At 44.1% G+C, this 14,954-nt stretch overlaps 1 long non-coding RNA gene across 3 annotated transcripts; it reads right to left on the bottom strand.

The window, feature by feature from the left end:
• Nucleotides 1–338: 338 nt before the first annotated feature.
• Nucleotides 339–6,970, bottom strand: LOC117203450 (uncharacterized). 3 transcript variants are annotated; one of them, XR_007473117.1, is made up of 3 exons: nucleotides 6,669–6,970; nucleotides 5,705–6,405; nucleotides 339–802 (listed from the first exon to the last, which is right to left on the bottom strand). It is a non-coding gene; the product is annotated as an uncharacterized LOC117203450 (long non-coding RNA). The 3 variants fall into 3 exon arrangements; XR_007473105.1 differs by having other exon boundaries at nucleotides 5,705–6,970; XR_004486218.2 differs by lacking the exons at nucleotides 5,705–6,405; nucleotides 6,669–6,970 and adding an exon at nucleotides 4,195–5,146.
• Nucleotides 6,971–14,954: the final 7,984 nt, after the last annotated feature.

The following is a 14,954-nucleotide window of genomic DNA, read 5'->3' as shown; positions in this document are numbered from 1 at the left end:
CTCCAACCTCTCAATTCAGTGCGACCACCAGGCTCTGTTTGGGTTCCCGTCCTCAAACTGCAGCCTAGAAACTGCCTCCGGCTAGTAAGGTGAAGCAATCATAGGACTGGCCTTGTTTTTCTCCCCCTTCTCTCAGGGGAAACAGTCCTGTGCTGACTATTGTCCAAAGTCTGAAAACCACTGTGTCATAGTTTGTCCAGATTTTTAGTTGTTTAAGGTAAGAGAGTAAACCTCTGGAGCCTCTATTACTCCATCATGGCCAGAAGCAGAACTTCTCTCAATGAATATTTAATTATATAACATATGACGTTTTACATCATGGTGTTTTTGCTTAACAGTAGATATTGGTCATTTAAAACTTTTTGTTGCATAATTGTGGTAAACATTTTTTTTAATTTATTTATTTTTGGCTGCGTTGGGTCTTCGTTGCTGTGTGTGGGCTTTCTCTAGTTGCGGCAAGTGGAGGCTACCCTTCGTTGCTGTGCGCGGGCTTCTCTTGTTGTGGAGCACAGGTTCTAGGCCCACAGCCTTCAGTAGTTGCAGCACGTGGGATCAGTAGCTGTGGCACACAGACTTAGTTGCTCTGCGGCATGTGGGATCTTCCCGGACCAGGGCTTGAACCCGTGTCCCCTGAATTGGCAGGCGGATTCTTAACCACTGCGCCACCAGGGAAGCCCTGGTAAACATCATTTTAAACTGTGTATACATTCATTCACTTACCAAACAGCCACTGATTGAGTGACTCCTACACTCCAGCTCTGGATAAAGCAGATAAGATCGCCACTCTTCCAAAGCTTTTACGCTAGAGGAAGGAAGACAGGTAAAAGATAATAAACCATAGCGTGATAAGAGCTAGAAAACAGGGTGATATGTTAGAGTGACAAGGGAAGCTCCTGAAGCTGGGTGTTTAGGGAAGTCCTCTTGGGAGGTATGATGCGGGATCCAAGTCCTGAGTGATTTTAGGGGCAGCCGTGTGCAGTGTTACAGACAGGGAAGGGAAGTGCACGAGCCCCAGGAAAGTGGCAAGCCTGTTGCATTGGAGGAACAGAGAGGAGACCAGTTTGATTAGAGCATAGTGAGCAAGGGTGGGGAGAGTGGTACCAGATGAACTCAGGGAGGTAGATGGAGGAGGGCAGACTTTATGGGGCAAAGAATGCCGTGCAAATGCATAATTTATTTACCTAATTATATCATTACATGCTTATTGACTTCCTTGTTCCTGTCCTGCGAAACTTCAGATTTTTGCATTTTACAGCATTTTATCATAAATCACACTGCAGTTAAAACCTTTTTCTTTTTTTTTCTGTACTTAGAATTATTTCAATATGGCAGAATTTCAAGACGAATTAAAGAGTCAGGGGGTAGGTAGCAGAGGCGGATGGTGCGCTTGGGGTCCCTTTAACAGTCAGGGATCTCTGTTCTCAGCTGTTGCAGGTGCTGCTGACACCTCACACCTTGGACAACAGGACCCACCTCCGCACGTGCCTGGGAATGACACCCCTCCAAGCCTACAGCCAGTGGCTGACTGGTGTGTGGATACAAAAGCACCCACCTCCTTGCCTCAACGCAGGACAACTCTGTGGTGCCATTCATACCCCAGAGCTCCTGGAAGGACCAGGTGGAGGCCATGATCCTCCTGAAGTCACATTCCTGCTTAGCTTTCCCCTTCCTTGCTCTGCTCCCCTCCTTCCCTCAGATTTCTTCTGAAGCACTCCCCCGAAGAGTCACCTGTACAGGAATCCCCACATCAGGCTCTCGCTCTAGGGAACCCAACCTAAGACAGGATATGAGCCTTTTGAAGATTCCTGATTTAGTAACTCCTTGGTAAGAATCCATTTTTAGAAACACTATGTCCGCTGAAGACAATTTGAATGTACCCCATTCCCACGAAGGGTAGGAAGCACTAGAAGGTAGCAGATAGGTAGTTGAAGGATAACTAAAAGTCCTGAGGTGAAGAACTAATGGTACTGACAGCTCCATGTGGAATGAGGATTAAGATTCCACTGGATTTGGATGAGTTAGGAACACAAGTCTGGGAAGACTTAGGAATAGCTAGACTCAACCTTCAACACCAGTAGGCCATCTGAGAACATCAGGTGAACTTGTTCCTTCTCTCAGAGACACTGAGAGCCTGCAGGTTACCTCACTGGTCCCAAAGCACATCTCCTATTTTCCTCCAAGAGTCTGTCATTTGATCCCGGAGGCCCTGTGGCTTTAAGATAAGAGGACAAGAGAACAGAAACACTACAGCCAGGAGTGGAAGCAGTGGTCAAAAGAAAGAAGGGGACAAACTGAGAGATGAGAAAGAGGGTTCAAAACAGAAGAGGAAAACTTAGGGTATCCTGACACTTTAATCATGATTCTTTTTTTCCTCTCTTCTACAGGAGAAGAAGGTAGTCACATGGGAAAGCTGAAGATCAGCAGTGACTATCACACACACACACACACACACACACACACATACACACTCACCCTGTTACTCTTCCCCAGGTCCCTATCTCCCCATCCTTTGAAGAGAGGATCTTAGATAAGGGAGCCCTGGCACAGGGTTTGGAAGTACCCTCTTTTTTTTTTTTAACATCTTTATTGGGGTATAATTACTTTACAATGGTGTGTTAGTTTCTGCTTTATAACAAAGTGAATCAGTTATACATATACATATGTTCCCATATCTCTTCCCTCTTGCATCTCCCTCCCTCCCACCCTCCCTATCCCGCCCCTCTAGGTGGTCACAAAGCACTGAGCTGATCTCCCTGTGCTACACGGCTGCTTCCCACTAGCTATCTATCTTACATTTGGTAGTGTACATATGTCCATGCCTCTCTCTTGCTTTGTAACAGCTCACCCTTCCCCGTCCCCACATCCTCAAGTCCATTCTCTAGTAGGTCTGTATCTGGAAGTACCCTCTTACTGAGAGTCTGGGCAGATTCCAACCTGGCTTCCAAAGGAGATGGTAATTCTACTGCCAATTGTTTCTGAAGAGGCTGATATCTGAAGAGTCTGAGATCTAGAATCATTAACAAATCTGACCAAATGTCAGGAAAATGAGAAAAGTCTACGTGCCGGAAGGCGGTTGGTCTTACTCTGGATTCTTGTCCTAACTCTACCCACATCAGAATGAGAATAGCAATGACTAAGTACACATCTGAATATACCCCTTACATGCTGAACACACAGAGTCCTTCAGACTCTAAGGTGGCATGTCCCTGGGGCTGCAGTTCCAAGACTGTGGACGGTCGAGCCAGTCAGGATGATGGTAAAAACTAAGACTTGCACAGGAATTTACAGCTTCCAAAATACTTTCATAAATATTATATTTAGCTGCCACTCATCTGTAAGATAGCTACTCTTATTAGTGTTGTTGTTTTAACTTTTTCATGATGAGTACCTTGAGATGAGTACATTGAGAGTCAGAGCAATTAAATAACTTGCCCATGATCCCATAGCCAACAAGAAGCAATTCTTTTCTATAATACTGGGACTAAATCCTGTACAGTTCTTACTCTATTTGCCTGCCTTGTCCCCTTCTCTGCTCCCTGGAGTCTTCTTACATCTTGCTGTTCAGGGCTAAGAGTTCTAAGATCCTAGAAAGGGCAATAAGGAGTTGGCTATCCACGGGATCCTGAAAGCCTACTCCCTCTCTCAAGAGGACCTTCCCACGCTTGCTGGAAGAAGGGCATGATAGCTCATTCTTTTTTATTTTAAGGTACAGCTCCCAACTTCCTAAACTTAAGAAGAACTTCTTTTTCTGCCTGATTTGCACCTCTTTGGTTCCCAAGATGGCAGGCCTCTTCACATCAATGGGAAGATGGCAAGATGTATGAACCTATCCCTGCAAGTGTAATCACTGCCTCCCCTGGGCATGCAGGAAGTGAGTATGGGTATCTCCGGCCACTGTAAATGTTGAGCATGTTGTTTTGTAACCTGCGCCACTGGCTCCCCTTTACTCCCCCACCTGCAGAGCTGCCTATCTAATCTGGGCTGATGGAATGCCATTTCTTTCTCTCCTTACCCTAAATGAAGTATCATTAGGGAGGTAAAGGCTCTGCCTAAAACAAATCACCTAACATATCCCAGAGACAAATTAAAATTATTTAAATTATTTTTTTAGATAACGTGTCCCGTCATATTATCCAAACCATTGCTGCTTTCCCTAGCAAGAATAATTGAGAATTGATACAAAAAGAAACTCACCTGAAGCCAGGACTTCAGCTGACTTGCAGAACAGGTGTAAAGCCTGCCACGGAAGGAAGTCTACAGTGATAGCATTTGGGAGAATTTATCATCCCGAGGCATATGGTGGTAGTAATTTCAGTATTTGCAAGCTGTGACTCACAGCAGAGCCTGCTACGTGGTGGGGATAGACCTAGCTCTGGATTGGATGACTTTCCCAGGTGAACTCACCCAGCAGGCCTGGGAAGCTCCATAGACTCATCAGGGCGTGATTACCATTGCCAGTGAGCAAAAACGCCCTGCTGAGGTTCGCAGGCTGGGACTTGCGGGCACAAGACTCCTTGAGAAAAGGATATAGAAGAGCCTCTAGACCAGAGGCCCCTCCCCCAGCTCACAGGAACTGAGGTGGCTTAGTCAGGGAGGGAGGGGCAGGGATGGAGAAGGACTGCTGGTGGGCCCACCCCTTAGAGCAGTGTGCCTGCCATTCCTTGGCACCGGAAGCGGGCTAAACAGCCATGCCCGTGCCTGCAGGTGTGTTGGCTAACCTAAGAGGTCCCTTGAGGGTGATTAGAGCTAGAAGATTCTGCTTCTCTGTCAGCAACACTGAGCACAGATTCTGGAGGCAACCAGCCAGAGATACAAGGAAAAGAAGTGGTGGTTCCTCTAGGAACTGCTGTGGTAATGTGGGGAGAGTTCTGGGTCAAAGACCAGGAGATTTAGGAACAGGTTGTGGAGGTGATCAGTGAACTAGAGTTCCTCCCATTCCTAACATTCTGTGATTCCAGTTTATGGGAGGAGACTGGATAAACATACCTCAAAAATATACAAATGCTAAGCTCCAGGAAGTGTAGCGGTGGAGTCAAGACTTTCTGTCTTGAGCATGATCTTTATAGACCAGTGACAGCGGGGCTGAAGTCTGGACACCGCGGACAGACGGTGTGAGAAAAGATAGGTGATTCTAGCTGAAATATCAGAGAGAGTTGGTGATAGAACAGATTGGAAGGGGAAAACTCTATAAAAAGAACTCTTTTTTTTTTTTTTTTAACTCGAGGCTGAAAATCTCTTTCCTCCTGGGGAGAGAGATTCTGCTATTGCTTCAGCCAAGATGTGAATTTCCTGAAGGAGGAGATGACTCAGGTGTTCCTCATGGAAAGGTGGCTGCTGGTGAGAGAGGGGTGGGTACAGGGGATTCAGGGCTGATTTAGGCCTTGCCCGCAGTGATTCAGGCAGCCCAGGACCCTGCCTTCTGTGGGTGAAAATCCTGAGATAGGTCCTCCCATGCAGACACGCAGGCGGTTGCCATGTGGATGGTCTGAGATACTTCTGCGACTGCTTAGTAAATGTCCCAAGGGAAAATCATTTGGAGGTTAACCTAGGGAAGGGGACAGGTATGATGTTCTAAAGCTAAGCAGATTCATGCAGGGCCAGGAGGGTGTTCTAGAAAAGGGAATTTCTAATCGGCTTCACCGAGGAAGGGGAGCTGTCTTCCGTCTCATGCATGATCTGCAAATGTATCTCTGTGTATACTCACCTCACCTGCAGCGGTGGTACGGTTACCAGCTCCAGTCCTTGGACTCTTTAATCAGTGTTAACTGATAAGAGGCCAGATGAGAAATTCAGGCAAGGCTTTACTGGGACTCATGCTGCAGCAGGAGGGAGAGAAAACAGGTAACAGGTTCCCTTACTCGCTCCCTGAGGAGGGGCCAGCTGGTCCCTTAAATGGGGTGAGAGTGGGGGCAGATTGGTGGGTTGGGCCGGAGGGACGGCTTTTGTGGTCTGCCACCCGCTTGGTGGTGCTGTGCGCACGGATCGTGCGCAGTACCCTGCTTTTGCTCCCGGCACCTCAGAAGTGGCAGTTGGTTTGTGGCCTTTTTGTATCTTGTTCATAATTGCCCGGAATGCTCGTGCACGCGGTTGTTTTTAGTCTCTTATCGTTTCTTTGTATTCTGTTGCTTGAGGAGACATTTGTCCAGGTGCAAGCACTGCAGCAAAGGGTCCCAGGTCACAGCCTGTCTCAGTACAGCTTTTAAGCATTCAGGTTGATTGAATCTCCTTTGACGGGTCAGAGTGAGCTGAGGGGGTTTACTGAGCTCCTACTGCCCAAGGAGGCTGGGTAGTATGTAGGAAAGCCCCTGGGGTTGCCAGAAAGATCTGGGTTCATGTCCTGCCTGGGCCACTTATTAGTCGTGTCTTCTTGAATATGTTGCTTGACCTCTCTGATTCCACAGAGTCCTTAATTATAAAACGGGGACAATCATTCCACAGAGCCGGACTGAGAATTAAATGTGATAATATACAGCACTGGGACAAGAGTAGCTCCAGTTATATTACTTCTGTGAGTGTCAGAAACACAGTGGGAGGGCAGGACCCGAGATGAAGGTAGATTAAGGGGACGGATGAACAGGTGTGCCCAACTTGGGGCCTCAACTGTGCTTTCCTCTAATGCAGTGCCATGTGGAGGGGAACCAAACCAACCTGAACCCAGGGTGCCTTACCAAGATGGCGGGCCCTCACTCCAGAGACTTCTCCACGTAGAACCTGTGACAGGCCCAGGACACGTGAGCCATGCAGCCTAGGCCTCAGCCCTGCCTTTGGCAAACAGGATCACCCTGGGAACTCCCACTAAGCCCAGGCTCTCTGGCTCTGCCTCGACAGCACAACATAAACACAGCATTAAGGCCCAGAGGCAGTGCCCTGGCCCTGTCTGTGGTATGTCTCCTTGGCTTTAACGATATGGGCTGTGAAATGAAAAATAATTTCAAAAGGGAAAATATTAGTTAAGATCATGTGAACAAACTTCCAGTAGACAGACTTTCATTTTTCTTCTTCTTACTTTTCAGTCCTATTTGTGTGTTCTTGTATGAGACTATGTCTGCCAGGGCTTAAATATGTCAAGCAAGAAAGAGGAATAATAAGTTCTGGGTTCCAGCTCCAGCTCTTATTAACTGACAGGGAGAGACCTTGGGCTAATCCTTTAATCTTTTTGAGCCTCCATGATCTCATCTGTAAAATGGGGAGGCTAGTGCCTCTCTTAAACTATTGTGGTTAGGATCAAATAAAACAATGAGTGTAAAAGCCCTTAATGAACTGAGGGCAAAAGTGATACAAATGGAAGCTCGTTTTTGCATGTCGAATGTTCATTGATCGTCTGCTTGAAGCGTCTGTAATTACTGGGTTGACTTCCTAGGCTATCTAATGATATTTTGGCAGACATCTGAGCCTGCCCTTTCGCCTCTGCTCGTTCAATCCCTACCTCAGTCTCACCCCTCCAACAGGTCAAAAGAACTGAGACACTGTTGACCCATCGTGCCTGGGGCAGGTTGGATGTTCCTGAATGGTCATTAAGGACTCTTAGGGACAGAGGTGATGTGACAACTTGCTGGTGTGAGTGTGGGGAGCCTTTCTGTGTTTGCCTTGCAAACCCTCTCAAGGCTCATGTTGCCCCAGCCTTTCTCTCAACAAGGGCAACAAACGAAAAGAGGAAAGGTTCACGGGACACAGAGAATGGGATGCTGACTGCCATGGCCTCCAAGTTTCCCCACCCACAAACTCTCCATCAAATACTTGAATACGCAAGAAAGGAATGATAGCCTCTCAGGTTCTCTCTCTTTACTTTTCTCCTCATGCACTCCCCTCTCAAACACTGCAAAGATTATAGAGAACAAGGCTATAGCTACACAGTCTGAAAGCCAAAGAGAGGGTGCAACTACCAACCATTCTGCGTGAATGGGAGTTTACTCTCTCTTGTTCATCTTGTTTTGAACATAAACTATCTTTTCCTATCGATTTTTTCATTAAAAAATTAAAACCATTTTTGAACTATAAAACAATACATACTTGTTGTAGAAAATGTAGAAAATAAAGGAAGCGATAAAGAAGAAAAAAGAATTACCCACAATTCCACCATTACTAACACCTTGAGTGTCTTTCCCTTCAGTGTTTTCTCAGCCACAGAATGTGGGTGGTGTGTGTACAGTTTTGTGTACTCTTTCACTTAATGTTATGACATGAAAAATTTCCCATGATGCTAAAATTCTCAGAAAACAGGATTTCAATGGCTGAGTAAGGTCTATCATACGGATGAATCACAAATTATTTAGCCATTTCCCTATTGTTCAACACTGAGGCTGTTTTAACTTTTTCCATTAAAAATAACACTGCTATTAATATCCCTGTACATGTGTCCATGTCTCTGATTATTTCCTTAATATAAATTGCTAGAAATAGAACCACTGTGTCAAAAGAGTAGGAATGTTTCTGAAAGTTTTGATCTATGCTTCCAAACTGCCCTCAAGAAAATACGTACCGATTTACCCTACCAGTAAGAGTGCATAATAGCACGCATTTCCCCACGCCCCCAACAACGCTGCACGTTATCTCCATTTTAATCCCTGCTGTTTTAATAAGTGAACACTGATTTGCTTTATTTATTTTTATGTAGCGATCCTACCTTATCATTCCAGCCATGACACTCATTTGTATGTTTGCTACCTGTTTATTTTGTATGCCCTGCCTACCTCCAAACAGAATCTGAAGTCGTGCCAACTAGGTAATAAGCCCTTAAAATTTTCCCAGTAATTTTCCCTCTTTGTAGCTTCTATGACTGGCACAGTGGTCTTCACATATTCAATAGTTGATACGTGTTTACAGGTGAACCATATAGAGATGTTCACTAACAGAATCTTCTCTCTTTTTGCTATGTGTATGGCCCCATTATGGCCTTTTCTCTCAATTTTCATTGCTCTTACACTTAATCTTTTTTTTTTTACACAATCTTAAATGCATATAATTATTTAGTGGCTTTTAGGAGAAAAAAACAAAATATAAATAAACAAAAAAAACCCTCTGTCTCCTCAACTGGATTGTCAGTCACTTGAGGGCAGGGGATACATGCCTTTTATTTATCTTAGAAGAAATGAGTATAGCATCAAGCACACAAGGACATTTAATTTTTCATACATTAATTCACTTATTTAACAAGCATTATTGAGCATCTGTTAATACGTCAGGCACTGCATTCAGTGTTGAAGAAACTAGCTCCCAGTCTGATAGAAGGAGTGGGGTATGGTGGCATGCAGGATGTTATGAGAGCATTAAGGAGGGACCTCAAACCCAGACTGGAGGAATCAAGGAGGGCTTCCTGAAGGAGATGGTGGCTGACAGGAGCTAGCCGATAAACAATATGGCTGAGAGGATGGGTGTTTCGGGAAGAGAAAGCAGCACATGTGAAGTTATGGTCTACAAAGAAAGTATGATGCTTCGAGGAATTTACTACTGACTTAACATATCCAGAACTTAGAGAGGGACAGAGAAAATGCAGGAAATGAAGCTGGAGAGTTGGGCAAATGTACAATGAGGATGAAATTGACCAGTTTGCGGCTTCACCAGTCGATGTATATAGTGGCAATCCCACTGGCATCAATACCCAGTTTCACATCCTCTGTATCCCGCCAGCTTGACTTAAAGGAAGCCAAGATCCTTGGAAGAAATCAAAGTTATTTTCAACATCTTTCCCATCAAGTATTTAGGGGACTCTTTGGGGAGTACTTCCACGTTTCAGTGAAACAATATAGGTTATCATTTACTATGAAGTCTAGCCAGGCTGGAATTCTGCAGTCCCAAGCCTTAGTGCTTCAGCAAGGATGCCAACGTCAGGCTGGAACAAATACCTAGCAGTTTATGGAGCTCCATAATGTGGAAATCAGAGCATCACTGCTGCATCTGAAGACCAGAGATTACTGCCACTGGTCTAGCAAAGTGTGAAGGAAAATGCTCTTACCAGTACAGTTCAAATAAGGGTTCTGTGAAGGCTGCTCAACTTCACAGAAATAGCTCTTTAAAGGTCCACACAAGGCCTTTCCTTCCAGGAGCCACACGTGCTGCCAAAGCAGCTAGGGGAAGCAAGTTCCAGTGTTAGCCTCCACAGTGAACCCAGAACACCGTTCCCCTTGGGCACTCTGGCCCAAATGTTAGATTGATTCAAGAGGCCAGATGCCTTTTTCTCTATGATGACTGAGTTCTCAGGGCCCCCACGACCTATAATCATGCCTCCCTCAGGGCCATCCCAGTCCATCAGGTGCCTGAATCCAACCAGGAATAAGATTCAGGCTCTCTCTCATAGGTTGTACTGTTCAACTTCTGTGTAAATCAGTGGGTGTAAATGGATACACGGAGGGAAGGCAGTTGCCCAGCCGTTCTTATCAAAGGCATCTGAACACCATCTCCTGCCCAGACAACACACCTGGCTTTGTTAAAGCACATAGAGTTTATTCTGCAGGCAAAGAGGATCCAATAAAGTTATCATACGGTATATTAGTACACCAACTGCACTATACTAATTAATGATTAATATCCACAGTATGCACAGAGCTCTCAGAAACTGGTTAGGAAAGACAAACCTGGTAGAAATGGGTAAATGATATGCGATTCATAGACGAGAAAATCTAAATGTCCAGTAATGTACTTAAAACATACTAATGAAAATTAAAGCAATAATGTAATTTTACTTTATACCCTTCAGATTGGTAAACATTAAGAATGATAACACCTACTGCTGGTGAAAATGAAGAAGAAATACTTGACATTGCTCGATGAAATGTGAATTGCTACAAACTTTTTGGCTATCAGGCGAAGACTATAAAAATTTAACGCATATGCCCTTCATCCCAGCAATGCCATTGCTGGTAATCTACTCTATAGAAGCACAGTTAACCCTTGAACGATATGGGTTTGAAGTTTGTGGACCCACTTATATGTGGGGTTTTATTTCCACAGTAAATACTGTAGTAGTAAACGATCTGCGGTTGGTTGAATCCGCGGATACAGAACTGCGTATATAGAGGAACTATGTATATATGGGAAAAAAAACCCTAAGTTATATGCAGATTTTGGACTGTATGGAGAACTGCTGTCCCTAATCCCCGTGTTGTTCAAGGGTCAGCTGTAAAAGCAGGGCACAAAGGATACATATACAAAGGTGTTTATTGCTGCATTGTTTGTCGCTGGCAAAACACTGAAAACAAAGTGAATGCCCACCATTAGGGCATTGAGTCCCACCATTAGGCGACTGAATAAATTATGATGTACACATGCCATGGGGAATTGTTTAGCCATTTAAAAATATAAGTTAGATCTATACTGACTTGGAGGGATTTCCATGAAGTGTGATTAAGTGGGAAAAGCTATATGCAAAGGTGTATATGTACTCAGATCCCATTTTTTAGAAAACGAAGACATCTACTGCTAGCAAAACAACAACGCTAAAATCTTGTGGGCGGGTGTGTATTTTTCCTGTCCTCTCTTGCAGATAGGAGTGGCCAATGAGATATAAGTGGAAGTTTTGGATGGAGGGTTTGCTGAAGTTCTTTTTTACTCCTGGTCTTCCCCTTTTCTTATCTGAAATAAGGATATGTGATAGCTGGCACTTTTACAGTCATTTTATGGCTTTGAAGATATGACAGTGTGAAAGATTACAAGGCAGACAGTTGGAAGGAACGGCTCCCTGATCACTTTGTGTAGCCCTGGACTTCGTACATACGAGAATAAAACCTCAAGTGATTAAATATCTGTACTTTGGTCACTATAATGAGGAGCCCAACACCATTATGATTATATGAGCATGAAGAAAAGGTATGAAAGTATACATACCAAGTTCTTAGCATTGATTACTTGGGGTGTGGGTGCAGAGAGTACAGAAAGAGAGAGGAAAGTACAAAGAAATTATTTAAATAAAAGGTGCCCTTTATTCAAAGCAAAACAGCATTATGATATAATTCCATTTGTTTCCAATCATATATTCACTCTTTCCAGGCCCTCTTTGTTCCTACTTAAAATTATTCCTCTCTCAGGGCCATCCTGTAATATCTGAATCCCAGTGAGGGGCAAGGTTTACACCCTTTTATCATATGATTGATCAACATAAAAAGGTGCCTGAAAGGATGATCATCAAAACATTAATGGAGGAATGGGGATAATCTCAGGGTAGCGTGATTTCAGGTGATCGTTTCTTTCTTCCTTATATTTGTATGATTGTTTCAATTTTTATATTGATCTTGTATTATTTATATAATCAGGAATAAACCCAACAATGCTATGTTCACTGTGGGACAACAAAAATAAAGCAAAGGTTGAAGTGAGGCAAGATCAACTATGAGGGCATTTTAATAATCCAGTTAAGAAATGATGATGGGTTGAAGACAATTGGAGATGGAGAGATATAGAAAGATTTAAAAAATAGTAAGGAGGTAGAATCAATAGGATATAGTGATTGATTGGAAGAAGAGGAGAAGGCAAGATTTCTAGGTTAAATGAGTGGATGGAGAGGTGTGCCATTCCCTGAAATGAGGAACAAAGGAGGAAAAGCGACTGAGTGGAGGACATGTAATATCTTCAAAATACTGATGCCGAAACTCAATATCTGAATCACAGTCTCTAGGCACGTATTGCCGGATGATTCCAAGGCACAGCCAGGGCTGAGAAACACTGGGAAAGACCCCAACACAGGGATGAGGACCAGAGGACCAGGAAGTTTGAGACTAAGAAAACATGGTCAGAGAAGGAGGAAAGCAAAGGAGAATATGTCCTGGAAATCAACTAGAGGAGGACGTTTCTGATACTTAGCACTGTGCCCGTTGCATCACTGGTGCTTAATAAATATTACTGACTAAATAACAGAAGGAAGGGACAATGGTGTCAAATATTGCTAAGTACTCCAGAAAGAGAAGAGTTGTAAATTTTCTGTTGGAGTTAGCATCAAAGAGGTTACCTTTCACTCTTGTGGGGTTGGTTTGTGTTGTTGAGGAGTGAGGAGTGAGAGCAAAAGGGCCATGGGTTGACAACTGAATGGATGGTGACACACCATTATATCAAAAATCTTGATTATGCCTCAGAAATCACATTTCTAAAACATATTTTGTGATATTGAAAAATGCTCAGTCTATCTATAACGTATGATTTTGATTAGAAGCATGAAGAGCTGATTTAAGAGCTTATGTTCTGGAGCTAGACTTTCTGGGACTGAATATAGTCTAAGCCAGTGATTCGATTGATGTGCAACTATGGGTAAGTCCTTCACTGGATCATGGTAAGCCTTGGGCACAACAAACACCCAGGAAAATGTCAGCTATTAAATGTTAGACATAGATATATACACATGGAAATCTGAAAATGAGTGGCAAGATTATAATTCTTTCCTATATAGTTTTGTACAAATATTCTGTAATAAACACGTACTAGTTTTATAATTAGAGAAACATGTAAAATAATATTTAAAAACAACAAAAAAACTTTGCTGTTAAAGGAAAGATAAAGAAAAGGCAATAGCTAAAGGATGTAGGATTGATGTTTCACGTGCTCATGACATTTGCCTGTTCATGGCTTTTGGGAAAGAGCCTGAAAGGGGTTGAGAGTGGTGTCTGCGGCAACAATGTTTCTGAGAGGGAGAGGGAAGTGAGTATGAGAGCAGCGGGAGGACTTAGCCTTAGACAGGACATGTCCTTCTGTGATTGGGGAGGAAAGAAGTGGTGAGTAGGTATAAATGCAATAATTTGTAGGTGCAGAGAGACACAGGAGGTGGAAGAAGTTCTTGACTGATAGTCTTCTTGTCTATTACTGAAGCCAGCAAGGCTGTCTTCCGAGAGGGGAGATTTTTTTGTGTGTGTGGTACGCGGGCCTCTCACTGTTGTGGCCTCGCCCGTTGCGGAGCACAGGCTCCGGACGTGCAGGCTTAGCGGCCATGACTCACGGGCCCAGCCGCTCCACAGCATGTGGGATCTTCCCGGACAGGGGCACGAACCCGTATCCCCTGCATCGGCAGACGGACTCTCAACCACTGCGCCACCAGGGAAGCCCCCGGGAGGGTAGATTTTGAATAGCCACCATAGGGAATGAAGGAGGAAACTGACACACGGAGACATCCAAGCGCCTGGCTTTGGATGGAGATGTAACCCTGCCGTGGCCCTGACCTGTGTCACCTCCAGTGTAGCAGATGTACCCACTGTTCTGTCACACAGTTTTGGCGTACTTACGGCTTGCTCTGGATTTGTCTCTCAGAACCCCATGGCTTCTAGGTTCAGGAACTTGCAAAAGCTCCATCTGTGCCTTTTCTCTTTGATACCTGTGCTATCTGATCATGAAAGAGTCATTTTAGGACAGGGGTTTGCCTTGGAATCTGACTTCCTGATGATTTTTGATTGGAGGCCAGTATTATATTCAGTCTGTGTATGAGCATGCATGTGCTTCCTTCCCTTCTACTATTAAGGATTTAATTTACTGGAGGGGAAGCACCTGTAATCGCTGTTTGGAAAAATGTCTGCTGAATGGCAATCCTCCCAGATGGGACCCACTTGATAATAAAAGTTCTAATGGAATCAGGTCTCACTGTAGCCCAGTTTACGTATAGATATAATTAGACATTTGGCTAACTAGCCGCAAATGACTGGGTCTTCCAGAATGCTTAATCCCCCCCATACGTATTCTCTAATTTTATCAGAACCTCCGATGTTTCCACCCCTTCATTTTCTACCAATTCAGCATACCTCCTGGCATATTTTCCTTCTACATCCTGCCTGAAATTCATGGCATATCCTCTGCCATTCTTAGCATCCAAGCTCCCTGATTTTCCTGTCACATCTTTTTTATAGTTCATCACCTTTGGATTAATCTAGCCATTTCCTCTTCTTCTATGTCAGGCCTACTGAGCCCTTCATCAGGGCCTAGGTTTTTGCTCCAGTATGATGAGCAGGGATTAGAGGGGAAGGATTCACCCTTGATGTCACTGGTGG

Source organism: Orcinus orca, chromosome 1 (genome assembly GCF_937001465.1).
Source record: "Orcinus orca chromosome 1, mOrcOrc1.1, whole genome shotgun sequence".
In the NCBI taxonomy this organism is placed as follows: Eukaryota; Metazoa; Chordata; class Mammalia; order Artiodactyla; family Delphinidae; genus Orcinus; species Orcinus orca.
The sequence above is the reverse complement of the archived record's forward strand: the minus strand, read 5'-3'. Positions and strand labels throughout refer to the sequence as shown.